General features: G+C 46.4%; 1 long non-coding RNA gene across 1 annotated transcript in view; it reads right to left on the bottom strand.

Moving 5' to 3' along the window:
• LOC133469341 (uncharacterized) overlaps positions 1 to 27,430 on the bottom strand; it is an 85,236-nt gene that overhangs the window by 22,636 nt on the left and 35,170 nt on the right. Inside the window, exon 2 of the long non-coding RNA XR_009785681.1 lies at positions 2,502 to 2,564. This is a non-coding gene — a long non-coding RNA (uncharacterized LOC133469341). The remainder of the gene's footprint in view (positions 1 to 2,501; positions 2,565 to 27,430) is intronic.

Below are 27,430 nucleotides of genomic sequence, written 5' to 3'. Positions count from 1 at the left end.
TCGTTGACGAGAGGGCTTGTTAGCAGCGCATATCTGTCAAGCATTGAAGTAATTGATAACATCCCTTCTAACATTAGGCCACCAAAAGCACTGTTCGACCATAGATTGCGTTTTGGCAATGCCTGGGTGACATACAGTCTGGTTAGTTTGAGCACAGTGGATGACTCTTCCCCTTAAGGTCGGGACCACATAAAGCCTGTTTTCAGGGCAATCTTCAGTGCTAAGAGTGTTATTTAGAGCCTCTTTTACCACAGTTTCAATGTCCCAAAAAAAAGCAGAAATAAAACATGACTTGGGCAAAATGGTTTTAGGGTCGGACAAAGAATTCTCTTCGCAGAAAATATGTGATAAAGCATCTGGCTTACCATTTTTAGAACCAGGTCGGTAGGATAACATGAAATTAAATCTTGTGAAGAATAGAGCCCATCTAGCCTGCCTAGCATTTAATCTTTTAGCAGACTTAAGATACCCAAGGTTCTTGTGATCTGTCCATACAAAAAATGGTGTCTGAGCCCCTTCTAGCCAGTGCCTCCACTCCACCAAAGCCACCTCGACAGCCAGCAGTTCACGGTCACCTATGTCATAATTTCTCTCGGCTGGAGTCTGTTTTTTAGAGAAATGAGCACAAGGATGTAATTTACCATCCTTGAGACATTTCTGGGAGAGCACTGCTCCTATTCTGGCATCAGACGCATCAACTTCCACAACAAACTGCTGTTTGCGATCTGGCAAAGTGAGGACGGGAGCGGAGGTAAAGCTCGATTTTAGTCTCTGTAAAGCTGACTGACAAAACGGGTTCCACACAAACGGTCTTTGTGGCGAGGTAAGATCATGCAAAGGCAAGGCTATTGAACTGAAATGTCTAATGAACTTTCTGTAGAAGTTTGCAAACCCTAAGAACCTTTGTACATCCTTGTGTGACGTGGGAGTGGGCCAATTAGTCAACTTTGCAAGGGTCCATTTTGACTTCACCTTGAGCCACCACGAAACCCAGAAAAGAAACGGACGCCTTGTGGAACTCACATTTCTCAGCCTTGACATAAAGTTCATTCTGCAGTAACCGCTGCAACACAGAGCGGACATGAATAATGTGACTCTCCTCAACCGGGGAGAATATCAAAATATCGTCCAAATAGACAAAAACATACATATTCAACATGTCGCGCAAGACTCCGCCGATCTCCGTCCAGCTCGCAATCCAAAAGCCTTTTGTCGATCTTTATGGCGAGAGTGATGAGAATGTCCAATGTCGGCAGGTCAAGTGGGACCAAATGATCCTTGACGGCGGGGGATAGTCCTTGAAAAAAATGCACCGAGTAGTGCCCTGTTATTCCACTGACTCTCAGCTGCTGGAATGCGAAACTCAATCGCATAATCTGACACGCGGCAGAATTGCGGCTCCATTCAGCAGTAGCCCACGACTCCGCACTACGAGACATCAGGTGGGAAATGACAAAAGCAATCTTTGCCCGCTCGGTGGGGAAGGAAGCTGCCTGCAGCTCAATGTGGAGTTCGCACTGAGTGATGAACAGCTTAATATTCCCAGAATCTCCAGAGAACCTCTGTGGGCAGACAGCAGCGGAGGTGGCAGGTGGCGGCATGGTGACTGATTCACATGGAAACGGCGGTACAGTGTTGGCATCGGGTGCTGTGCCAGCTGGTTCCTTGTTCTTAAGCATATTCATTAGAACTTCAAACTGTGAGGCCACCTGTCTCATCATAGTGTCCTGATGCTCTGACAGTCCCTTTAGATGAAGGTGGAGGGCAGCAAGCTGCTCATCCTGCTTCGAGATGCATTGACCCTGCGCTTGAAGGGCTATGCGCACCGGGTCTGAGTCTGCTGGGTCGATGTTATGGCCAGTTCATTGTCATGAAGGGAACAAAGGACAGGACCCAAAATGCACGACTCCAATTCAAATGGACAGTTTCAAAAAGAGAGGTTTAATAAACGGGCAGAGGTCGGTACACAGGTAGGCAATCCGAAAAGGCAACAGTATCCAAAAACATGAGGCAAAAATGCAAGGCCAATAATCAGAACAGGGTCTAGTCTTACTATGACTCGGTGACGTGGAAACAAGGAATGCTGGAATGTGACAACAAGGTACAACGAACTGGCGACCAGAAAGAATGAGACACGACGTTAAATGCATGGGGTAATTAGGGTGAACGAGGCACAGGTGGGGAAGATGATTTCATGAGCAGGTGTGTAAGAGACAGGGGGAAGACAACAACCATAATACACACCCATGACAAATACATCGATTAAGAAGGCTGTAAAATCATCAGTTAGAAATTCAGCACAAAACAAGGAACAACAGTATCTTAATTACTGTGTAGTGTTCAATGTTTTAACTGCTGAGGGTATAAAACTGCAGAAGAAGTTGAAATTTTCCATTTAGTGTGTTGAGTCATCTAGGATAAATGCAACTAGCCTCTGTAACTGCTTATAAAGCAGGGCTTCTAGGTTCAGCTATGTCTCACTTATGAGTCGACTAGCCCACCTATGAATGTGGTAGAGGGAGTTCTTGTTTTCAAGGGATAGGCTGCCGAACCAAGACACCAGGCTGTAAGACAAAAAAAATTCAATGAAACAGCAGTAGAACATGTTAGCTTGTTTGTCTCAGCAAAATCATCAGATTTTTTACTATGATTATAGTTTCACGAGGATTCTTACATTCTTATTACTATTATGAAGAAAATGTGTTCACTGTAGCTGATATTACTTGAACTACGAGACATCATCTAGCTAGATAGCTTTCACTTTAAATCATGTTTGGGTCATTCATTGGCTGCATAAGAGTTAAATAAGTCATTAAAGGTTTGACAGACAATCAAAATTGCTCTTTTAGGCAAAAAATAATACGAATTTCAGATAAAAGAAACAGGGTTGACACAAGGGTACAGTTTGAAACCCCTGAATTAATCCTTCCCAGATAATGTCATAATAAAGCAATTTGGACCTATAAATGGAGCTTTAGCGCTGTGCTCTCTCTGCACATCAATAAGGCAGGTACAAACTCGTACCTTGACTTGTTTTCTGCTCAAATTTAGAGTGGGTATTTGAAAGCACTTTTGTTTGTATTGCGTAAATGTGAAATTCGCTTAGGTTCTAACATCTACCTATGAAGCGTCAGCCCTGCTTTAATTAGCCCACGCCCTGACAGAATAAACTTAGTAGATGTCAGGTGAAGATCTAAAAACACTTCTTTAAAGCTGCTCCTCCTCTTATTGATCTTTTGCACTTGTTACTGACCTAGGATTATTCAACGGTCTATACGACAGTCAGGACCTGTTATTATGTTATAGCAAAAACAACCTTTCAAGAATAGGAGTAAACTAATTATAGGCTTTGTTAGTAAAGTGTTATATCTGCAACATAGTGACTCATTCTTAAAATAAAAGGGACATTTTTGTCAAACCAGAAAATGGCTTTAATGAATAAAATTACCAAGGGCATAAACATCAAATCATAAAATAGAAAAAAATAAAAATCACAAAGAGGAACTGTATGTGAAACATCTACTCAGTCATAAATGAGAAAAACTGAAATGTTTTTCTACTCCTTTCAGATAAAGCCAAAATGAACCAAAAACATCAGCCCCAGGAAAAAGTTGGTATCATTCATCAAATTATAAAACTGAAATAATAAAAACCACAAAAAGGAACGGTATGTGAAACATCTACTCATTCATAAATGAGATAAAAACATTTCAGTCCCATCCTTTGAGATGAAAGCCAAAAGAACCAAAAACATCAGCCCCAGGAAAAAGTTGGTACCATTCAAATTCTCATTCAATGACATATACATACAGTCTAAAATGTGAAAAATCCCCAAAATTCATCCATCCATTTTCTTCTGCTTATCTAAGGTCAGGTCACGGGGACAGTAGCTTTAGCAGGGAATTCCAGACTTCCCTCTCCCCAGCCACTTCCTCCAGCTTTTCCGAGGGGATCCCGAGGTGTTCCAGGCAAGCCGAGAGACGTAATGTCTCCAGCGTGTCCGAGGTCGTCCCAGGGGTCTCCTGCCTGGAACACCTCACCAGGGAGGCGTCCAAGGGCCATCGTAAACAGATGCCCGAGCCACCTCATCTGGCTCCTCTCAATGCGGAGGAGCAGAGGCTCTACTCTGAGCCCCTCCCGGATGACCGAGCTTCTCACCTTATCTCTAAGGGAGAGCCCGTATACCCTGCGGAGGAAACTCATTTTCGGGCGCTTGTATCCGGGAACTTGTTCTTTCGGTCACGACCCACAGCTGGTAACCATAGGTGAGGGTAGGAACGTAGATCGACCGGTAAATAGAGAACTTCGCCTTTTGGCTTAGCTCCTTCATTACCACAACGGATCGATACAAAGTCGGCATCACTGCAGACACTGCGTCGATCCGCCTGTCGATCTCTTGTTCCATTCTTCCCTAACTCGTGAGCAAGACCCCAAGATATTTGAACTTTTCCACTTGGGGCAGGATCTCATCCCCGACCTGGAGAGGGTACTCCACCCTTTTCCGACTGAGGACCATGGTCTCAGATTTGGAGGTGCTGATTCTCATCCTAACCGCTTCACGCTCGGCTGCGAACCGTTCCAGTGAGAGTTGGAGATCATGGCTTGATGAAGCCAACAGAACCACATCAAGCAAAGATGCAATACTGAGGCCACCAAACCAGATCCCCTCTACGTCTCTGCTGCACCTAGAAATTCTGTCCATTAAAGTTATGAACAGAATCGGTGATAAAGGGCAACCTTGGTGGAGTCCAACACTCACCAGAAATGCAATGCGGACCAAACTCTGACACTGGTCGTACAGGGACCGAACAGCCCGTATTAGTGGGTTCAGCACCCTATCCTCCTGAAGCACCCCTGTCAAGACTCCACGAGGGACACGGTCGAACACCTTTTCCAAGTCCACAAAACACATGTAGACTGGTTGGGCAAACTCCCATGCATCCTCGAGGACCTTGTAGAGCTGGTCCACTGTTCCACTGCCAGGACAAAAACCAAACTGCTCCTCCTGAATCTGAGATTCGACTTCCTCTCCAGCACCTCTGAATAGACCTTAACAAGGAGGCTGAGGAGTGTGAACCCCCTGTAGTTGGAGCACATCCTCCGGTACCCCTTTTTAAAAAGGGGCACCACCACCCCAGTCTGTCAATCCAGAAGCACTGTTCCCGATGTCTATGCGATGTTGCAGAGGCGTGTCAACCAGGACAGCCCCACAACATCGAGAGCCTTTAGGAACTCCGGGTGAATCTCATCCACCCCTGGGGCCTTGCCACCGAGGAGCTTTTTAACCACCTCGGTGACCTCAACCTCAGAGGTATGAGAGCCCGCCTCAGAGACCCCAGACTCTGCTTCCTCATGGGAATGGGTGGCGGTGGAATTGAGGAAGTCTTCGAAGTATTCTCCCCACCGACTCACAACGTCCCGAGTCAAGGTCCGCAGCGCCCCATACCCACTATACACAGTGTTGATGGTGCACTGCTTCCCCCTCCTGAGAGGCTGGATGGTGGACCAGAATTTCCTCAAAGCCGTCCGGAAGTTGTTCTCCATGACCTCACCGAACTCGTCCCATGTCCGAGTTTTTGCTTCAGCGACCACCAAAGCTGCATTCCGCTTGGCCAGCCGGTACCCATCAGTGGCCTCAAGAGTCCCCTGATAGGACTCCTTCTTCAGCTTGACGGCATCCCTCACCGTTGGTGTCCACCAACGGGTTCAGGTATGGCCGCCACGACAGGCACCAACCACCTTACGGCCACAGTTCCGGTCGGCCGCCTCAGCAATGGAGGCGCGGAACATGGTCTACTCGGATTCGATGTCCCCGCCTCCCCCGGAACATGAGCAAAGTTCTGTCGGAGGTGGGAGTTGAAACTCCTTCTGACAGGGTTTTCCACCAGACGTCGGACCGGCATCTTCCCCCACCATCGGAGCCAACTCACCACCAGGTGGTGATCAGTTGACAGCTCCGCCCCTCTCTTCACCCGAGTGTCCAAGACGTGCGGCCGCAAGTCCAATGACACGACCACAAAGTCGATCATCGAACTGCGACCTAGAGTGTCCTGGTGCCAAGTGCACGTGTGGACACCCTTATGCTTGAACATGGTGTTCGTTATGGACAATACGTGATAAGCACAGAAGTCCAATAACAGAACACCGCTCGGGTTAAGATCGGGGGGGGGGGGGGGGGGTGGCGTTCCTCCCAATCACGCCCTTCCAGGTCTCACTGTCATTGCCCACATGAGCATTGAAGTCCCCCAGCAGAACAATGGAGTCCCCAGCGGGAGTGCTCTCCAGCACCCCATCCAAGGACTCCAAAAAGGGTGGGTACTCTGAACTGCTGTTTGGTGCATCGGCACAAACAACAGTCAACGTAGAAGCGCCGAGCTAGGGAGCAATAAGTATACCCACACCTGCTCGGCGCCTCTCACTGTGGGCAACTCCAGAGTGGAAGAGAATCCAACCCCTCTTGAGAGGAACGGTACCAGAGCCCAAGCTGTGCATGGAGGCAAGTCCGACTATATCTAGTCGGAACTTCTCGAACTCATACACGAGTGTGGGCTCCTTGCCTGCCAGAGAGGTAACATTCCACGTCCCTAGAGCCAGTTTCTGTAGTCGGGGATCGGATCGCCAAGGTCCCCACCTTCGGCCACCATCCAGCTCACACTGCACCCGACCCCTATGGCCCCTCCCACAGGTGGTGAGCCCATGGGAAGACACGAGTCTCCACAACCCCAAATCTCTGACTTTTCTGCATTCTTCCAAGCCGCCCCGCTGTGACAGACAGCCACAAGAATGCCTAATTTATCTCACACAGACGCTAAATTAATTACCAGCCAGTCTGAAGAATCTCATCATCAAAAGGGAAGCACAGGACAGCTGGTTTCTCACCCGGACTTTAAATTAATTAACAGTTACCCCAGAAACCTGGACTCCCAGTCATCAGAAGACCCCCTGTGTGTGCAGGACTCAACATACCGACCCAAAACGTTTGAAAATCCGATGGTCCCACATGCCAAGATAAAGGTTCAAAGGACCATTTGCCCTTTGAAATGGAATTCAAGACACCACCGACACCCACTGCGACACCCACTGGCGATGGAAGGTTACTTCCAACATCGACAACATTTGGGACCAGCTTCACCAAATTTGAATGTTGCGTGACATTTTAAGAACTTTGCATGAATGCTCCCAGTGTCTACCACCACACCAATGTCACTAGTGATTGTATTTCTTCGAATTTGAATGTCTGATATCAAATCTGTTTGTCCACTGAACCGGATGACACGTTTCACCCCACACAACACAAATGCCACATTGCAAACACTAAATACCCTCGGCACCCACATAGTAGGCGGTCTTCAAAAGGTTGAAGGTCCAGCGTCATGAAAGCAACCACTTGTGGACAGTTTGGGTAAAACCGGTTCGGTTGCCCCTTCTGTTAGGTTGTCATCTGGCTGTGGGTTTGGTGCCCGAAGTTAAAGTAGAGGCAGCGCCTGAGTTAGGCCGAGGGCGCAACAGTGAGCGGTTGCTTTGGTGTATGGTGACAGTGGCAAGGGCCATCGCACTTGTGCCCAAATTTCACACTGAGTATAGTCAATCGGGCATGAAACGACCAGTTGGTCTTGTCCAATGAGTAGAGGGACTGACTCGATAGGGGACATGAAGACAGGGTGGACCACTTTATATAAAAATAATCACGTATTTAGCTATGTAATGCGCTGTGAGTGACGCGGACTCACTGGATCATGATTCATTCATTCAAGTCATGATTTGGGGTGCATTGTCCAGTGAAGGTGTTGGTAACCTCTGCTTTCTTAAATCCTAGGTTACTGCGACAGTCTACCATAATGTTTGAGGACTTCATGATTCCTTCTGCTGAGGCTCTGTATGGAGATGCAGATTTCATCTTCCAGCAGGACCTGGCCCCTGCCCGTACCGGCAGAAGCACAAAAACCTGCTTTGATGCCCATGCCATCACAGTGCTTGACTGGCCAGCCAACTCGCCGGATCTCAACCCCATTGAGAATCTATGGCGTACTATCAAGAGGAAAATGACGGGCACCAGACCCAAAAACAAAGACAAATTGACAGCATGAAGGAAATCTGGGGTTCCATAACTCCCAGACAATGCCACAGGCTGATTGCTTCAATGCCACGGCGCATCGAGGCAGTGATTAAAGCAAAGGGATTCCCAACCAAGTATTGAAGATTAACATATCATTTTGAAAGTACCATATTTTGAATGATTTAATGTGAACCTAATTTCTTTTTTTTTTCTACAAAAACTGAGAAGTAAATGGTGATTTCTTCACAGTATTAAACATTTTTTAATTCCTAATTTTGTAGGTTTAATGAGTTGGAAGCCCAAATTATGTAAAAATAAACAAATAAATACTTGAAATGTAGGCAGCATGGTGGACGACTGGTTAGAGCAGCAGCCTCACAGTTCTGAGGACCGGGGTTCAATCCCCGGCCCACCTGTGTGGAGTTTGCATGTTCTCCCCGTGCCTGCGTGGGTTTTCTCCGGGCACTCCGGTTTCCTCCCACATCCCAAAAACATGCATGGTAGGTTAATTGAAAACTCAACATTGCCCATAGGTGTGAATGTGAGTGTGAATGGCTGTTTGTTTGTATGTGCCCTGCGATTGGCTGGCAACCAGTTCAGGGTGTACCCCGCCTCCTGCCCGATGATAGCTGGGATAGGCTCCAGCACGCCCGCGACCCTAGTGAGGAGAAGCGGCTCAGAAAATGGATGGATGGATGGACCTAGCGTGCCTTTAGCGTCCTCCTTCACGCGTACCCTTCCCCCTTTACGTCCGCATGCTGTACTCAGTCACGTCCACCTTTCCTCTATATAAGCAGCGTGTCAGTCAAGCGGAGCGCTCATTAAAGTCACACAACAACATTTACAGATTTTGGAACTCAGTGCACACTTAAGGCGCGCCACATTATAAGGCACCCTGTCCATTTTGGAGAAAATGTAAGACTTTTAGGTGCGCCTTATGGTCGTGAAAATACGGTAGGTATGAAAGTTTCATGACTTCTCTTTCATCCTAAGGGAGGGAGGGACGCACGCACGCACACCCGCAATCACGCACCCACGCCCGCCCGCACGCACCCGTAGTACATCACAGCCTCAGTGATGTACAGCCTCGTTCCAAAAAACCTAAGTCCAGATCAAACTCAATGGATCCCTTACCCTAAGTCAAGTGTGTGACTAGACCTTGTTTGTCTGTTTATTGAACACCCACGTGGCGTAGGAAAAAGGAGGCTTCACACAGGCGTATAATTGTCAGAAGTGAACGCTGGAGGTCTCCAGAGAATTTATATTTATGATTGTAATAACAGAGAGTACAAGGATGAAAAGAATATCGTACTGGAGTAAGGAACAGAATAATTTTATCAGGATTCATGTATATTACATTGTGTATATATACACATTGAAAGTAATAAAAGCAACATCTGTAATTTGTTTAAGAACATGAAAATAATAATAAAGACAGTGCATGCGTAGACACGCCTTTAAGGCCTGTCCTGAAGAAAAATTCATAAAAATTGATAAGAATATGGAATACAAGTATAAAAATTCACTCAGTCATTACACCTGTAAACAACCTGTTGACAAATTGGTTAGCCATATGACCATGGGTGAGTTTCAAACGAATTCATAGAATATACAATCCCAATTCCAATGAAGTTGGGGCGTTGTCCATTGTTAAATAAATTGTAGAAGTTATCATTTATTTGCTTAGCTTGCATTAGTATTATAGACGATTTTGATGGTTGCTTGCTGACCGTGAGAGAAAGGAAGATGTCTCGCCTTCAAGAAGATGACTCAGCAGGAATCATCAGAGAGAAGGGCGCCTTGACCAAGGACGTGGCCGGTGTTGGTCTCATGTCTTCACCTTGAAACCCTCCCCTTAGTGTGTTGTGTCTTGTTGCTTCGTATGTTATGTCTTGTAACTTAGAAACCTTCCTATTTCAAATAAATACAGGAGCGACGGGAGAGATTGTTTAGAGCGTGATGGGAGGCTGTAATCTGAACAATCTCCCATACGTCTACCTCATGAGCAAAAGAAACCAGCGTCTTCATTCCTTTGTGTCTATTTTTATAGGTGTTGAGAGAGATAGATCCAACATTAAATTGGTCCTTCGAGCCGGATGTCAACACACCCAAGGATTCCAGTTGTGGAGCCGACTTCCAGTTAAGAGACCATGGCCACGGTAAGTAAAACCCTTTACGGGACTGGTCTTCGTTCTCCTCAACTGGAATCTGAAGGTTGACGACAATCCACAGGATTGAAGACGACTTTGGTGAGTTAAAAAAAAAAAAAGGGATTAAAGAGTGAGTGAATTGCGCGACAAAGAAGTCTGCGACAGAATAAACCTTTTGTAATACATGTCACTGGCAAGTAAAAGAGGGACGGCGGAGTCCGAGAAATTCCGCGAGGACGGCGGAGTCCTGTACGTACTTAAATTCCGTGTTTCCGTGTGTTTGTAAAAACGTTACTAGTATCGTGTGAATGTGTAAAGGTATGAATGTATAAGACAGGATTGTAAGTGACAACTGGGTTTGGGAGCAGATGCAAGAATCCTCTGCCCCGTGTGGGTAGAAGTTTGAGAATTACCAAAACTCAGACATTCATTGTCACCCTGTCATTTTGAATAAAGTCAGTATTTAGGTCACTCTAGGTGCAATCTAAACTCGATAGCTCTATGAAAGAACAATTTTCTCACCGTGGTACAAAGCCTGAGTGGCCATCAAACATGAGTGTTAAATATATTGTAGAAGTTATCATTTATTTGCTTAGCTTGCATTAGTATTATGGACCATTTTGAGAAAGGAACATGTCTCGCCTTCAAGAAGATGACTCAGCAGGAATCATCAGAGAGAAGGACGTGGCCGGGACGTGGCAGGTGTTGGTCCCATGTTTTCACCTTGAAACCCTACCCTTAGTGTGTTGTGTCTTGTAGCTTAGTACGTTATGTCTTGTAAACTTAGAAACCTCCCTATTATTCAAATAAATACAGGAGCGACGGGAGAGATTGTTTAGAGCGTATTGAGAGGCTGTAATCTGAACAATCTCCCATACTCCCTCCTCATGAGAAAAAGAAACCAGCGTCTTCATTCCTTTTGTGTCTATTTTTTATAATGTTGGGTAAGATAAATCCAACATTAAATTGGTCCTCCGAGCCGGATGTCAACACACCCGAAGATTCCAGTTGTGGAGCCGACATCCAGTTAAGAGACCGTGGCCACGGCAATTGAGACCCTTTCCGGGACTGGTCTTCGTTCTTCTCAACTGGGATCCGAAGGTTGCCGACAATCCACAGGATTGAAGACGACTTTGGTGAGTTAAATTTCAAAAAAAATTTTTTAGGAAAAAGGATTAAAAGAGTGAGTGAATTGCGCAACGAAGAAGTCTGCGCCAGAATAAACCTTGTGTAATACTAGTCACTGGCAAGTGGTAAGAAGGACGGCGGTGTCCGACAAATTCCGCGAGGACGGCGGAGTCCTGTACGTACTTAAATTCCGTGTTTCTGTGTTTCTGTGTTTCCGTGTTTTCGTGTGTTTATAAAAACGTTACTAATACCGTGTGAATGTGTAAAAGTATGAATGTATAAGACTGGATTGTAAGTGACAACTGGGTTTGGAAGCAGAGGCAAGAATTCTCCGCCCCAACTGGGGTAGAAGCTTCAGAATTACCAAATCTAAGACATTTATTGACACCCTGTCATTTTTGAATAAAGTCAGTATTTAGGTCACTCTAGGTGCAAATGAACTGACTTCCAAATTCACAAAAATGGGAATAAATAACAGTAAACCGGATCCAAAAATAGGCCTAACGTGTAAAGATTGGAAATATGTTCAAATCCAAAACCCTTCCAAAATAGAACATTTAAACACGTGGATAACCAAATACGGTTTCGCTGGCCAGCTAAATTCGCAAAAAATAGTTCAACTTCAAAAGGAAATAAAGTGTCGACACAAAAATGATATATCACAAATACAAAAAGATGGATTTGACGACTTACTCTTCTGGTTAAACATGGCGTCTAAAAGAGAAAAAGAAAGGGAGAAAAAGAAACACTTAACAAATGAACAAAAAGAGCAGGAAGGTAGGCATAAAAATATGTTGTTTCAAAGACAGGAAGATGACGAGACAGGACCAATAATAAGAATTAGCGAGAAAAAGATGATTGAAGAAAGTTGTAAAACAAATGAGGAAACAAAAGCATCAGCACCCTTGTACCCGGTTTTGCCACCTCATGGACTTCCTCCAACTCAAGAGTCACAAACACAACGAATTTTACGATCAGGAAGGGTACAAATGAATTGGTCTAAAACTATGGGAGAAACATTTTCTCCCATTCCCAAAATAACAAATATAACCTCAGACGAGGGAGACATGGATTTATATCCGATGATTGAGGTGGCAAATCCAAATGTACAAGAATACCACAAAGAAACTCTTTTGGTCTATAGGACCTGGACTAATGAGTATATGAAAAAGGCCGTAGCCGGCATCACACCCTACAAAGTAGACATTGTCCAGTTTGTTGAGGAAATGGAAAATCTTAGACAATCTTATCATTTAAATGGAACAGAAACTCAACAAATTTGGATGACTGCAATGGGGCCTGATTGGCATCTTTGCCGAAGAGATTGGGACCCAAAACACCATGGTGTTATAATGCCACATAATGACAGAGAATTACAACATAGAGATAAATACAACAATGAGGCAGCGGTTTTATTCTAAGTCTATTTTGTAAGGCATTGTAAAATTATGTATATTTTGAATATGAACCCAAATCCATAAATATACCCCAAAAAAAGTATACTTCATGAATGGATAACATCAACATGTTTTTAAAAATTCCTATTTTTAAATGCAAACAGATTGTACTTAAAATTGAAATACACCCAATATGTGCTAAGCGTAATTGCTGTATATATATTAGAATATATTTTTTTACATTATTTAAATAGAGCAACATAAATGCGGAGGTTTAATTCTATTAAAAAATATTTAATATATTAAGCAACTGTAAAATTAATGTACATACGTAAATATAAGAACAAGGTGTATTGAATGAAAAACCTTGATACGTTTAAAACCAATTATTTTAATTTAAATGCAATCGTATTGAGCTAAGCATGATTGATGTACTTACATTAGAATATTTTATGAAACATTATTAAAATATAGCAACATAGCCTGAGTGTTCATCAGACATGATGCGGCGGTTTAATTGTATTAAAAAAATATTTATTATTGTAATATTATGCACATTTTTAACATTAGCCTGTAAATATAAGAAAGTGTACTTAATGAAAAACCTTGATACATGTTTAAAACCAATTCTGTGAATTTAAAGATGTATTGTACTTAAACGTTAAGTATAACGAATTATGTTTCAGAAAATGTACTCTTAAAAAATGTAGTGTCATGGCTTTGAAAAATCATTGGCGAATATTGCCTGTCGTCTGATCACTGCTAAATTCACTTCATACCGACATACAGGCAAGAACTTAAATGCGTGAAGCCTACATTGAAAACAGTAAAAAAGTGGACCAATGAAGCAAAGATAGAACTTCAAAGCTGTTTAGACTGCACAGACTGGAGTGTCTTTGAAAATTCATCTGGCAGCCTGGATGAATATACGGACAGTGTGACATCCTATATTAGTTTTTGTGTGATGATGTGTGTCCCAACAAAGTCATTTCGCACATTCAATAACAACAAGCCGTGGTTCACTGCCAAACCTTAGCAACTTTGCCAAGCTAAGGAAGGCGCATATCAGAGCAGGGACAGGGCCCTGTATAATCGAGCTAGAAACCAGCTGACTAAAGAAAATTAACATTGGAAAGAGAAACTATGCAGCAAAGTTGGAAAAACAGTTTAGCGCTAACGACTCTAAATCAGTCTGGCATGCATTCCAATCGCTGACCCATCACAAGCAACGATCACCCCAACCTGAGAACAATAGCACTCGAGCCAACGACTTAAAGACCTTCCACTGCAGATTGGAAAAGGACACTTTCACACCCCATACCCACCTGCGTTAACCAGCCACGAACAGGATGTGAGACACATCTTCAGACAACAAAAGATTAACAAAGCGGCAGGCCCAGACCATGTGTCCCCATCCTGCCTCAAAGTCTGCATGGACCGGCTCGCTCCAGTCTTCACACAGATCTTCAATAGATCTCTGGAACTGTGCGAAGTACCATCCTGTTTCAAACGCTCCAACATCATTCCAGTCCCCAAGAAACCTACAATCTTGGGTCTGAATGACTACAGGCCTGTCGCTTTGACATCTGTGGTCATGAAATCCTTTGAACGTCTCGTGCTGGACCACCTCAAGAGCGTAACACCTCCCCTGCTGGACCCCCTGCAGTTTGCCTAACGAGCGAACAGGTCTGCGGCTGATGCAGTCAACATGGGACTGCACTTCATCCTAGAACACCTCAGCAGTACAGGGACCTACGCGAGGATCCTGTTCGTGGACTTCAGCTCAGCGTTCAACACCATCATCCCTGCACTCCTTTCCTCCAAGCTTCTCCAACTCAGCGTCTCGCCTGCCATATACCAGTGGATTTACAGCTTTCTGACGGGCAGGACACAGCAGGTGAGGCTGGGGGAGACCACCTCATCCACACGCAGCATCATCACTGGGGCACCTCAAGGTTGTGTCCTCACTCCACTGCTCTTTTCTCTCTTCACGAACGACTGCACCTCAACGCACCCGGCTGTCAAACTCCTGAAGTTTGCAGATGACACCACTGTAATCGGCCTCATCAAAGACGGTGATGAGTCTGCATATCAACAGGAAGTGGAGCGGCCTGAGCTCTGGTGCTGTCGACACAACCTGGAGCTCAACACGCTCAAGACTGTAGAGATGATCGTGGACTTCAGGAGGCATCCTTCGCCACAGCTGCCCCTCACGCTGTCCAGCTGCCTTGTGTCAACCGTCGAGACCTTCAAGTTCCTGGGAATTACAGTCTCTGGACCTGAAGTGGGCGATCAACATCAACTGCGCCCTCAAAAAGGCCCAGCAGAGGATGTACTTCCTGCGGCTACTGAGAAAGCACGGCCTGCAACAGGAGCTGTTGAGGCAGTTCTTCACAGCGGTCATCGAATCAGTCCTGTGTTCTTCCATCACAGTCTGGTTTAGTGCTGCTACAAAAAAGGACAAACTCCGACTGCAACGGACAATCAAAACTGCTGAAAAGATTGTCAGTACCCCACCACCCACCCACCCTTGAGGACTTGCACGCTGCCAGAACTAAGACAAGAGCGTGCAAAATCCTCTCGGACCGTCCACATCCCGGTCACCAGATCTTCCAGCTCCTTCCCTCAGCTCGGTGCTACCGATCATTGCAAACTAGAACTAGCAGCTATTCCAACAGCTTCTTCCCTCTTGCAATCAACTCCTTAAACCTACAATTCCATTGCAACATGCTGCAAATTTTTTTGTCTTGAGTTTGTTTTCACGTTTCTGTCGATTCTGTCCAATTATACATACTCGTGCACTCACTGTAGTAGTCTCGCCACGCTGCACTATTTGCATATCTGTTGACCAATACTGGCCACTCATGCCAGAGAAGCATCTGTCCCACTTGCACACTGACTCTGAAGTATCTGTAACATTTGCACAATCAACATTGTCCCAGATTATCGCGCTACTAGTCACTTTAAACTGCATACACTCCTTGAAGTCTCGCCGCCCTTTGCACAATGGTCATTGCACCGGACTATTGCTATACTCGTCATTCAAACTGCTCTAAGTGCTTGAGGACTCTGCATCTTTTTGCACAATTGTCAAAAAAAAAAATAACAAATTGTACCGGCATTACCAGATAACTAGCAACCCTTTATTGCTCAGTGACTGTTTTTCTCAATGTCTTTATGTCTCACAAGTGTTTTCCGTCAATTGACTGTTGTCGTACTAGAGCGGCTCCAACTACCGGAAACAAATTTCTTGTGTGTTTTTTGGACGTACTTGGCAAATAAAGATGTCACTGATGGTGTAGTGGTACACTCGCCTGACTTTGGTGCAGGCAGCGTGGGTTCAGTTCCCACTCAGTGACGGTGTGAATGTGAGTGCGAATGGTTGTCCGTGTCTTCGAAAAGCAATTTGTGGACTCTGCCCCTAAACAATGGACTGCATTTTCAGCCATCACGCTGAGATTCATAGTGACTTCCCTACAGAGATGGCCCGCTCCGTCGAGGGCCGCTACGTCATCTTGCTTTTTCCGTGACTTTCACACATGCATGGCTTCAACACCACAGGACATGTGGGTTTTGTCTCTCCTTAGAGACCTCAGACTCCCCGTGCACTTCTCTGGAACTTGCAAAGTGCACCTCCATGCCATTGTACCCACCCTACCCACCCACTTTTCCCACACCTGGTCCCCGGCTCTTTTTGGTCACCTGCAGCATCCACTGGTGATGTGAAGGTTCCCAGCCTTCCTCTTCTGTTCCACATTGTTCGTGATGGCGAAGTTGCCTGGCTTTCTTTTGATCTTTCTGTGGCTCGCCTTGACCGGCGCTCCTTCTCTTCATGTCAACTTTATTCCTCTATAGTTCCCACAGCTATGCACATCCCCCCTTGTTCTTAAAAATGGGCACCAGCACACCTTTTCTCCATTCCTCAGGCATCTTCTCACACGCTAGAATTCTATTGAACAAGCTGGTCAAAAACTCCACAGCCACCTCTCCTAGATGCTTCCATACCTCCACAGGAATATCATCAGGACCAACTGCCTTTCCATTTTTCATCCTCTTTAATGCCTTTCTAACTTCCCCCTTACTAATCATTGCCACTTCCTGGTCCACCACACTTGCCTCTTCTACTCTCCCTTCTCTCTCATTTTCCTCATTCATCAACTCCTCGAAGTATTCTTTCCATCTATCTAGCACATCACTTGCACCAGTCAACATATTTCCATCTCTATCCTTAATCACCCTAACCTGCTGCACATCCTTCCCATCTCTATCCCTCTGTCTGGCCAGCCTGTATAGATCCTTTACTCCTTCTTTAGTGTCCAACCTGCCATACATGTCATCATATGCCTCTTGTTTGGCCTTTGCCACCTCTACCGTTGCCCTGTGTCGCATCTCAATGTATTCCTTTCGCCTCTCCTCAGTCCTCTCAGTGTCCTACTTCTTCTTAGCTAACCTTTTTCCTTGTATGATTTCCTGTACTGTATGGTTCCACCATCAAGTCTCCTTCTCTCCTTTCCCGCCAGAAGGTACACCAAGTACTCTTCTGCCTGCCTCTCTGATCACCTTGGCTGCAGTGGTGCAGCCTTCTGGAAGCTCCTCCCATCCACCGAGAGCCTGTCTCACCTCTTCCCGAAAAGCTGCACAACACTCGTCCTGTCTCAGCTTCCACCACATGGTTCTCTGCTCTGCCTTTGTCTTCCTAATTTTCCTCCCCACCACCAGAGTCATCTTACACATCACCATCCTATGCTGTGTAGCCACACTCTCCCCTACCACTACCTTACAGTCGGTAACCTCCTTCAGATTACTCGTCTGCACAAGATGTAATCCACATGCGTGCTTATACCTCCGCTCTTGTAGGTCACCCTATGTTCCTGCCTCTTCTGGAAAAAAAGTGTTCACTACAGCCATTGTTGCAAAGTCTACCACCATCTGTCCCACCAAGTTCCTTTCCTGGATGCCGTACTTACCTATCACTTTTTCATCACCCCTATTTCCTTCACCAACACGTCCATTACAATCTGCACCAATTACGACTCTCTCTGTCTGGGACGCTCAGAACTACTTCGTCTAGCTCCTTCCAGAATGTCTTTCACCTCTAGGTCACATCCTACCTGTGGGGCATAGCCACTAATCACATTACACATAACACCCTCAATTTCAAGTTTCAGCCTCATCACTCAATCTGATACTCTTTTCACCTCCAAGACATTCTGAGCCAACTCTTCTTTGAAAATAACGCCGACACCATTTCTCTTCCCATCTTCACCATGGTAAAATAATTTAAACCCTGCCATAAACTTCTAGCCTTACTGCCTTTCCACTTGGTCTCCTGGACACACAACATATCAACCTAATCATCATGTCAACCAACTCCCGAGATTTTCCTGTCATAGTCCCAACATTCAAAGTCCCCACATTCAGTTCTAGGCTCTGTGCTTTCCTCTTCTCTTTCTGCCAAAGAACCCACTTTCCACCTCTTCTTCTTCGACTTCGACCCACAGTAGCTGAATTTCCAATGGCGCCCTGCAGGTTGACGCCGCCGGTGGCGGACGTTGTTAACCCGGGCCACGACTGATCCAGTATGGAATTCTTTGGATGAACGCTCATATTATCATAAAGTTTTAAGACGGATGCCCTTCCTGACGCAACCCTCTGCATTTATCCAGGTTTGGGACCGGCCTACAGTTTGCACTGGCTTGTGCCCCCCATAGGGCTGCATTACTCCACACCACACAAATACTACATTGAAAATAGTAGTGTCCTCAACAATCACATAACATTTGAAACATTCATTACAGGGATTAAAGAGGATGAGCGTGGGACAATGCAAAGCGGGAAAATGGTCTTGTTATCTGAAATGAAATAATTAATATTTTATTCCACTGGTTTTAAACCACGAAATAATTCCAAAATGGAAAATTAACACTCAGAGGCGGTCCAGCTCCCCTTTTTGTCTCAAAGGTGGTGGGAAAGGAAGGAGGGGGAGGTTAAACCACCCCATTTTGGCTCACTTCGGCCATAAAAGGCCGGAGCTATGCTCTCTGGGCAGCTCTTGTCTCACCCGACCAACTTGGGGATGACCGGCCCAGGCAGGACGCCCACTTCACCACGAGGTGACGAGGACACATCAGACCATCCCCGGCTGCAGAGCATCCTGCAAGCGCTCCGAGCCACCATTTTTGGGGGCCAGAGCTCACCCCGGGGGGACGGAAGCGGGCACAACGTCTTGCCGAACGTCTTGCGAGCCGAGACACCCGGGCTCCGGCCGTCCTGCCTGAGAAGATTTTGGGCTCCTTTTTTCCTTTTCCTTCTTCCTTTCTGCCAAATCCACCTGTTCCCGGTGGGGTCCGGGCCGGCCGAACACTCGGAAGCCTGACCCGCCAGCGTCAACCTCACAGTTCTGAGGATCCGGGTTCAATCCCCGGCCCCGCCTGTGTGGAGTTTGCATGTTCTCCCCGTTTTTATGCCAAAGCTTTAGACAGGATGCTTTCGATTAAGCTCAGGTGAACCAAATACGGAGGGATTCTACCCATTGTTAAGTGGTCTATGGACGAAGAGATTTCACGTAGCATGTCATTCATCAATGTGGTAACAATCTGTGTGTGAGCATAATCCATTTGGACCACCGACAGTAGTTTACTTATGCTCTGTCTAGTTTGGTTCAGGATGACACTGTGAGTGTTGAGGACAAGGATAGTGCCCTTGGGTGTCTCACCGAACGATTGGAGGTTAGCGGTTTGTCTCTCCATGTTGCGTTGGATGTTAGGAATTTCAGTTTGGAGTTCACCCATTTGTTTCTTAACCGTGTCTAAGCTGATGGTGTTAACCGAGGAGGTTCCTATGCTAAACAATGTGCTAAACAATGTGCCAAGGGAGGCGGCAGCCATGAGTAGGCCCCCTACAAATTGCTTTGAACGTCTGGGGATTCCACTGAGATCGGCCTGATTGCCAACAAATGTTTCTAATTGCTGGAGCATGTGAGTGGTGTCGAAGGCGGTATGGTGGATAGCCTTGCGAGACCACGTGGCTCCTGCGTAGCTGGTTTTGGTGGACGTCCCGACGGCACTAAGGCGACACGCGTCACCGGTGGGGGTGCTGCAGATACCTGTTATTTCAGTCGTTATGTTTTTGGTTTGCGGTGGAGCAGCACGTTCGGTTTCACCAGTGTCTCGGTCGGGTGTCTGTGTTGGCGGACATGGTGCGGTCTTTGGCGTGGCAAGGATGCTGTCACGGAGGTCGAACCTGCTTGACCGGTCCGGTCTCAGTGTGTGGACCATCCTCAGTGGTGATGATGCATCATGGGCGGAGTCTTGTGTGACCCCCCTTTCTCACCGTGAGGCCACGAATGGCCACGAATGGCGGTGAAGTGCGCTTCACGGAGGCGCAATAACCAAAGTCCACGATAATGCGAATGCGCAGGTGCAAAGTTAAGGAGAAACCGAAATCAAGCTTGCGCAGCGCGCAGGGAGGAAGAAGAGAAGGAGCGCCGGTCAAGGCGAGCCACAGAAAGATCAAAAGAAAGGCAGGCAACTTTGCCATCACGAACAATGTGGAACACAAGCGGAAGGCTGGGAACCTTCACATCACCAGTGGATGCTGCAGGTGACCAAAAAGAGCCGGGGACCAGGTGTGGGAAAAGTGGGTGGCTAGGGTGGGTACAACAGCATGGAGGTGCACTTTGCAAGTTCCAGAGAAGGGCACGGGGAGTCTGAGGTCTCTAAGGAGAGACAAAACCCACATGTCCTGTGCTGTTGAAGCCATGCATGTGTGAAAGTCACGGAAAAAGCAAGATGACGTAGCGGCCCTCGACGGAGCGGGCCATCTCTGTAGGGAAGTCACTATGAATCTCAGCGTGATGGCTGAAAATGCAGTCCATTGTTTAGGGGCAGAGTCCACAAATTGCTTTTCGAAGGCCGCAATTTTTGTATGTATTAGGGGGTCGACTGGCCTCAAACGTCCGGTGTCCCAGGAGCAAACCCTGGCGGGCCTGCTTTGTATCGCAGGTGCAGTCCCCCCTTTTGTAAGATCGTCGACCTGTTGCGGTTGTATTCGATGGGTTGGAGTGCGGCCCAGGTGCAAGTCTGTTAGGCTGCAGTCTAGTGAGTCTTTAGCGAATGACGCACCGTGTTTGGTTAGCACTACCCGCAAACGCTGTCGTTTTTCTGAAGGTCAGGATGCTTAAGTCGTAGGTTGTCAAACAGTGCCTGAGAGATTGCCAATTTGTCAGCCCACAAGGCAAGGATGACGTTGTCTGTTGGGCAGTCATGCAAATTAATTCCACCAGCAACATTGGGGCCGTAGCGCTCTTCGTGCGGTGGTTGGACAAGATGGCAGAGAAACATGTCAAGTTCTCTACGTCGGTTCAGTGGCGGCGAGGTGGCTACAAGGGACTCGGCGATGTCGTCAATGGGGGTGTCGTTACTTGAAGGAGTGCGGCCTGACAGATCGCCATCCTCCGAGTGGTCCCTGGCCTGAGGACAGTTCCCGAGTTGGTGGTGGTAATGCGTGTTGCACCTCCGCCCACAGCTGAAGATTTTTGTAATAGATTAGTGGCTCGAACCGGCAGAGCAGGTTTTGGCCGATGAGCAGGGAGACGGTTTCAATTGGAGACACGTACTAATGTCATGGGGCCAATTGTCTAGTGGAGTATAGATACGGTGTTTAGCTCGGTATTAGTCACTGAAAATGCACGGATAGTTAGTGCGCAGCGTTGCAGTTGAAGGTCGCGCCCACTGGCAATGTCAGAAGTTGATTGAACATAGCATGGGACATAACAGTGATGTCTGCTGCGTGGTCAATCAGAGCTTCTTGGACAAGTTCATGCTCAAGCGTAACAGGTAAATAGAACTTTCGGGACGTACTATTAGCGGTTAGTTCACCCAAAAGCTGTCGGAATGGCAGAACGTTATTTAGTAGCATGATGTCACGCGAGTCAGGGGCCTCGCCTGAGTCTAGTCGTACGATTAGGACAGCACGAGAGAGGTTTAGGGATTGGTCGTCACAAAGTGGTCCGCTAAGGTCATGGCGGGGTGAGGTCGTCGAGGAGTCGGCCGGGGTCACGGAGGCACTTGGCAGGTCATTAGGGGAACAATGGACGTTACCTGGTTGACCTATTGCGTCCTCTGTGGCCCTGTTCGACTCAGTCAGGCCTAGTCATAATGATGGGTCCCGCTTTATCTTTGTGGACAGGCTGCGAAGCACCTCAAGTAATTCTTCTGCCACGGCACTAAATTCCCTTTGAGAGCTGTTGGTTCGGGAGCCCTTTTCCAGGTTGTCACTTGTCGTTTTAGGGTCCATTGTTGTACGCGGGCCGATATTGGTTGTAAGGGTTAAACGACTTCTTTTGATTGTCTGGTTTAACAACGCCAGAACTTGGTGTCACGCGTGTTGTACGTAGCGCCCCCTAATTCCATCTGTGGTGGTGCGTTCGTAAAGAAGACGCCTGAGTCTTGTGCTTTAGAGGGAAGGTTTTTTTTTTTTAGCAAAACCATTGGCGGCCAGTTGACGCAGTTGGGCATTGGACAGTGTGCGCAGGCACGCTGCTACGCCCAGCTGGTGGCTGGTGTTAGGGTGTAGGTTTTCGACAAACAGTGTTTTGAAATTTTTGTCCTCCTCCATATTCGGCTCATTTAAATTTCCAAAGTACGATTTACGCAACCGGCAGTAATAAGATTGGGGTGTCTCAAGTCTCCCCTGTTTAACTGTGAGGGCCGCAGAATAGCCGGTTGCGGCCTCTGGGTCATCAAATTCTTGAGACAATGCTTGGCAGAGGGCCGGGTAATCGGCCAGCACATGAGCCGGTTGTCGTTCAATTAAGCTGCTGACTTCTCGGCTAGATGTAACTTTGATAAGTTACAGTCTGTCGTCCGTAGTAGCAGAAGGGAATCGTTTAAGGTGAAATTCGAGGTCTCCAAGGTACGCGGCTTTGTCGTGTGACCCGTTTGGCTTAGGTTCAAACCTTGGAATGTTGCGCGCCACTTTGTCTAAGTCTGTTAGAGTCATACCTGGAGAAGCGCTGGGTGGAGGGAGAGTGGGGGGTGAGTCGAATAGGTGAACTGTGACTGGTGGGGCTGCCACCTGTGAGGAGACCGCACGGCGCCCCCTGAAGGTGGGTTCTGGTCCAAAGGTCGGAGATGTTTTGTAGGGCTCTGTGAGACTTCTGGCGAGGGGGGGGGGCAAGCTGTCTGTAGCAGGGGCCAGAACACTGGGATGAGTCAGAGAGTCAATGGACAGCTGTTGAGCTAATTGTAGCTCACGCCTGACATGGGTTAACTCATGCTCTTGGTCCCGGAGTTGTTGCTGGAGGTGGGACAGGTCCGTCTTCCTGATTACCATCTGTGTTTTGAACCCGTACGACTGTTCCATCTCTTTGGAGCGTTCCACTTTGAGTGTGTCGGTGCGTTCGGTGAGCCGGTGGATGTCATCGGAAGCTTGCCGCAGCAGAATAGTTGCTCGCTGATGTTCGGCCCGTAAATCAAGCACTTGGTCATTAGACGGTCGGTCGGCTAATTCTACCAATTTAGCTTTTAAGTGGGCAATCTCGGCGTAAGCGTCAAGTAGTTGGTTATAATGACCTCCGGAAGTTAATTCGCTTGAGGTAAGGGCTTGGGTTGTTTTATCATCCTCATAGTTTAATCTGCCGCTGTCTTTAGGCAGCAACTGTGCAGCCTCAGCTGCAGCAGTGAGGTCGGCTATCCGAGCCTCCGCATCATCGTATTGCATTTCAACATCAAAAAGGCCAAGTTTAAGCGCGCGGTGGTCTCTTTTAATTGTCCAGTTAACTGGACTTGTTTATGCTGTTCAGCTTCCAGTCTGCGTTTTCACCAGACTCACAGTCGCTCTATTTGAGTTGGTTCCACCAGTTCAGCACCATGCAGCCAAGAGTTCGCGCAAGATTTTTATTTTGTAATGTTTTGTGCTTGGCGTCACTCATGAGTTGTGCGATATTATCATTGAGGTCTTCGAGGCCAGCATTTTTGATGGACTCTGCATAGCCCGGGACAAGGTCCCTAGTTAAATTGCTGACGAACTCTTCCAGTGTGTCAAGATTGTCGTCTTGATTGGCACTTTCTGGAAGTTCCGCCATGATTAGCGTTTCGAAGGGCACTTGGTGGAGTGGACGAATCAGCTTGTTGACTAAATTTGAAACTAGTTTAACCAATTAATTTATTTAGTTTGGATAAATAAATTATTATTAGTAATAATTTAGTTAAGCAACTTGATTTGACGGTGTGTGATGGCTATCATTGCAAGTCAATTCAATTGGTGAAGCGATTTAGGCGTTCAGCTGATCCACATAAGTTTTGTTTAACTTTGGGTAAAAGTCAAATGTACTTATGATTAGACTTGTGAATTAATTGATTGCTTGTATGGCTAGTACTGGTGTGGCTTTTAGGTCAAGTGAAGAGGCATCAAAAACAAGCGATTCAAAGAATTAAAAATAAAAATAAATACATAAATAAAATTAAAATTAAAATTAAAACAATGTCCCCCCCCCAAAAAATAAATAAAGAAATAAATAAATTCCACCAAAAAAAATCAAAGAAAGAATTTAAAAAATAATTTAAAAAAAATACTATTTAAAATAAACAAATAAGAAAATCATAATTCCAAAATAAATGTATTTAAAAAAAACATTTTTTTCTGAAAAATTAAAATCAAGTCAAGTTTTCCATTTTCTTTAAAAAAAAAGAAAGAAAACCAGAGTGATTAAAACAGCCAAGCAATCAATTAATAAACTTCATTTTGTAAAAGAAATCCGTTAATTAACTGTGGTTACTGTAAGCGGTTGTCAGTTTAATTCAACAGAAGGTGTTGTGCACATTTAATGGTGGAAGGTGGCGGTGTTGCTGTATAGCAGTGCCGCCGCTTTCCGGCGGTGAAACTTGTTAGTCTCACATTGTAAATCCCCAAACTGGTTAAAAATACCAGGCATAAAGCATTAAAGAATGATCGAGATGTTGGCGTTTTGAAAACGATCGAATACGGAAGCTTTAAATTTAACACGCTCTTTCTAACTATCATGAATTAAGGTAAGCTCTCTAGGTTTTTCGGTTGCATAGGCAACAGGTGATGCCGCGCAGCTTATCAGCACACAAAAAGCACACGGCTTATAATGAAAGCCCACGTTCATTGTTTCGAAAGCAACAACCCAAGATGACACAATGCCTTAGCACGCGATCGGTAATGGTTAACTAGCGGCTTGAGCCGGAGTTAGTCAGCGCAAGTTTCCAGTCACACACACGGAAGTTGCGTGAAAGGATGAACATCCACTCGGGGAACTCGAGGACAACCCGGAGCTTATGCTACGGATCACGCCACGAAGGAAGAAACCAAGGTGGCAACGTCCCGATGACGTCACGTCTCTCCAAGACGGAAGATGAATTGCGAAGCCTTTAGTCTTTCTTTAAATGGCCAAATGGCATTCAGTGAGAGGCTTGTGACTTTAACACAAAGCGAAAATGGTGACCGTCGTGGGTGCCACGTGTGTGTTTTTTTTTTTTCACACACAAAGACCGAGCACTCTAGTTCAGAGTTCGACTGACGTGTAAATGGGATTCTCGGTATAGAACACGTTCTCGTGACCAGGGACTTCCCAAACCTTCTATTTACACAGCGAAACTCAAAATAAAATTCCTAACACCACAACAGGCATACAGCTAGTCTGGTTAGCAACTCCAGAGCATAGCGGGAAGAAGACAAGGACGTGCGAACACTCAGGATTCGTGACCCGTTCGCGAGCGATCTTCGAAGGCCTTTTCAACAGAACTTTACATAGGAAATCTCCCCATAGTTCAAAGCATGCAGCGCATAAAACGGATATCCAAATAAAATTTGCAATGCAACAACGCGAGTTTCGCTCGGGCTAATCTCCATTTCTCTTGTTAATAAGTGCTCGGACTTTGGTCGCTAAGGTAACGGAATGTGCTCACACATAGACAACATATATTCCGCCTCAAGCTAACACGAACGCCACATTGCTAACGCTCGCCGATCAAGTCAACGAAATTGAAAAAAAACACCCCGACTCACCCCTCATTATTCTCGGGGACTTTAACAAAGCTAAACTCAACCACGAACTCCCTAAATACAAGCAGCACATCGACTGTCCTACCAGGGAAAATAATACTTTAGACCACTGCTACACCACGGTAAAAAACGCATACCGTGCTATACCTCGTGCAGCCTTGGGCTCGTCTGATCACTGCTTAATTCACTTAATACCGACGTACAGGCAAGAACTTAAATGTGCGAAGCCTACAGTGAAAACAGTCAAAAAGTGGACAAATGAAGCCAAGATGGAACTTCAAAGCTGCTTAGACTGCACAGACAGGAGTGTCTTTGAAAATTCAGCTGGCAGCCTGGATGAATATACGGACACTGTCACATCCTATATCAGTTTCTGTGAAGAGGTCTGTGTACCAACAAAATCATTTCGCACATTCAACAACAATAAGCCGTGGTTCACTGCTAAACTTAAGCAGTTCGCCAAGCTAAGGAGGACGCATATCAGAGCGGGGACAGGGCCCTGTATAATCGAGCTAGAAACCAGCTGACCAAAGAAATTAACATTGCAAAGAGGATCTATACAGCAAAGTTGGAAAAACAGTTTAGCGCAAACGACTCTAAATCAGTCTGGCATGCATTCCAGTCGCTGACTAATTACAAGCGACGATCCCCCCAAGCTGAGAACAATAGCACACTAGCCAACGACTTGAATACCTTCTACTGCAGATTTGAAAAGGACAGTTTCACACCACACACCAACCCGGCCGCACCCGCGACCACAATCACACCTCTGACCTCTGCGTTAACCATCCATGAACAGGATGTGAGACGCATCTTCAAACAACAAAATATTAACAAAGCGGCAGGCCCGGACCACGTGTCCCCATCCTGCCTCAAAGTCTGCGCGGACCAGCTCGCGCCAGTCTTCACTCAGATCTTCAACAGATCACTGGAAATGTGCGAAGTTCCATCCTGTTTCAAACGCTCCACCATCATCCCAGTCCCCAAGAAACCTGCAATCTCGGGTCTGAATGACTACAGGCCTGTCGCTTTGACATCTGTGGTCATGAAGTCCTTTGAACGTCTTGTGCTGGACCACCTCAAGAGTGTCACAGGTCCCCTGCTGGACCCCCTGCAGTTTGCCTACCAAGCGAACAGATCTGCGGATGATGCAGTCAACATGGGACTGCACTTCATCCTAGAACACCTCGACAGTGCAGGGACCTACGCGAGGATCCTGTTCGTGGACTTCAGCTCAGCGTTCAACACCATCATCCCTGAACTCCTTTCATCCAAGCTTCTCCAGCTCAGCGTCTCACCTGCCATCTGCCAGTGGATTTACAGCTTTCTGACGGGCAGGACACAGCAGGTCAGGCTGGGGGAGGCCACCTCATCCACACGCAGCATCAGCACTGGGGCGCCCCAAGGTTGTGTCCTCTCTCCGCTGCTCTTCTCTCTCTACACGAACGACTGCACCTCAGCGAACCCGACTGTCAAACTCCTGAAGTTTGCAGATGACACCACTGTCATCGGCCTCATCAAGGACGGTGACGAGTCTGCATATCGACAGGAAGCGGAGCGGCTGGAGCTGTGGTGCGGCCGACACAACCTGGAGCTGAACACGCTCAAGACTGTAGAGATGATCGTGGACTTCAGGAGGCATCCTTCGCCACAGCTGCCCCTCACGTTGT

Source organism: Phyllopteryx taeniolatus, chromosome 19 (assembly GCF_024500385.1).
Source record: "Phyllopteryx taeniolatus isolate TA_2022b chromosome 19, UOR_Ptae_1.2, whole genome shotgun sequence".
NCBI lineage: Eukaryota > Metazoa > Chordata > Actinopteri > Syngnathiformes > Syngnathidae > Phyllopteryx > Phyllopteryx taeniolatus.
Note: the sequence above shows the minus strand (reverse complement) of the source record. Positions and strands in the feature narration are given on the sequence as shown.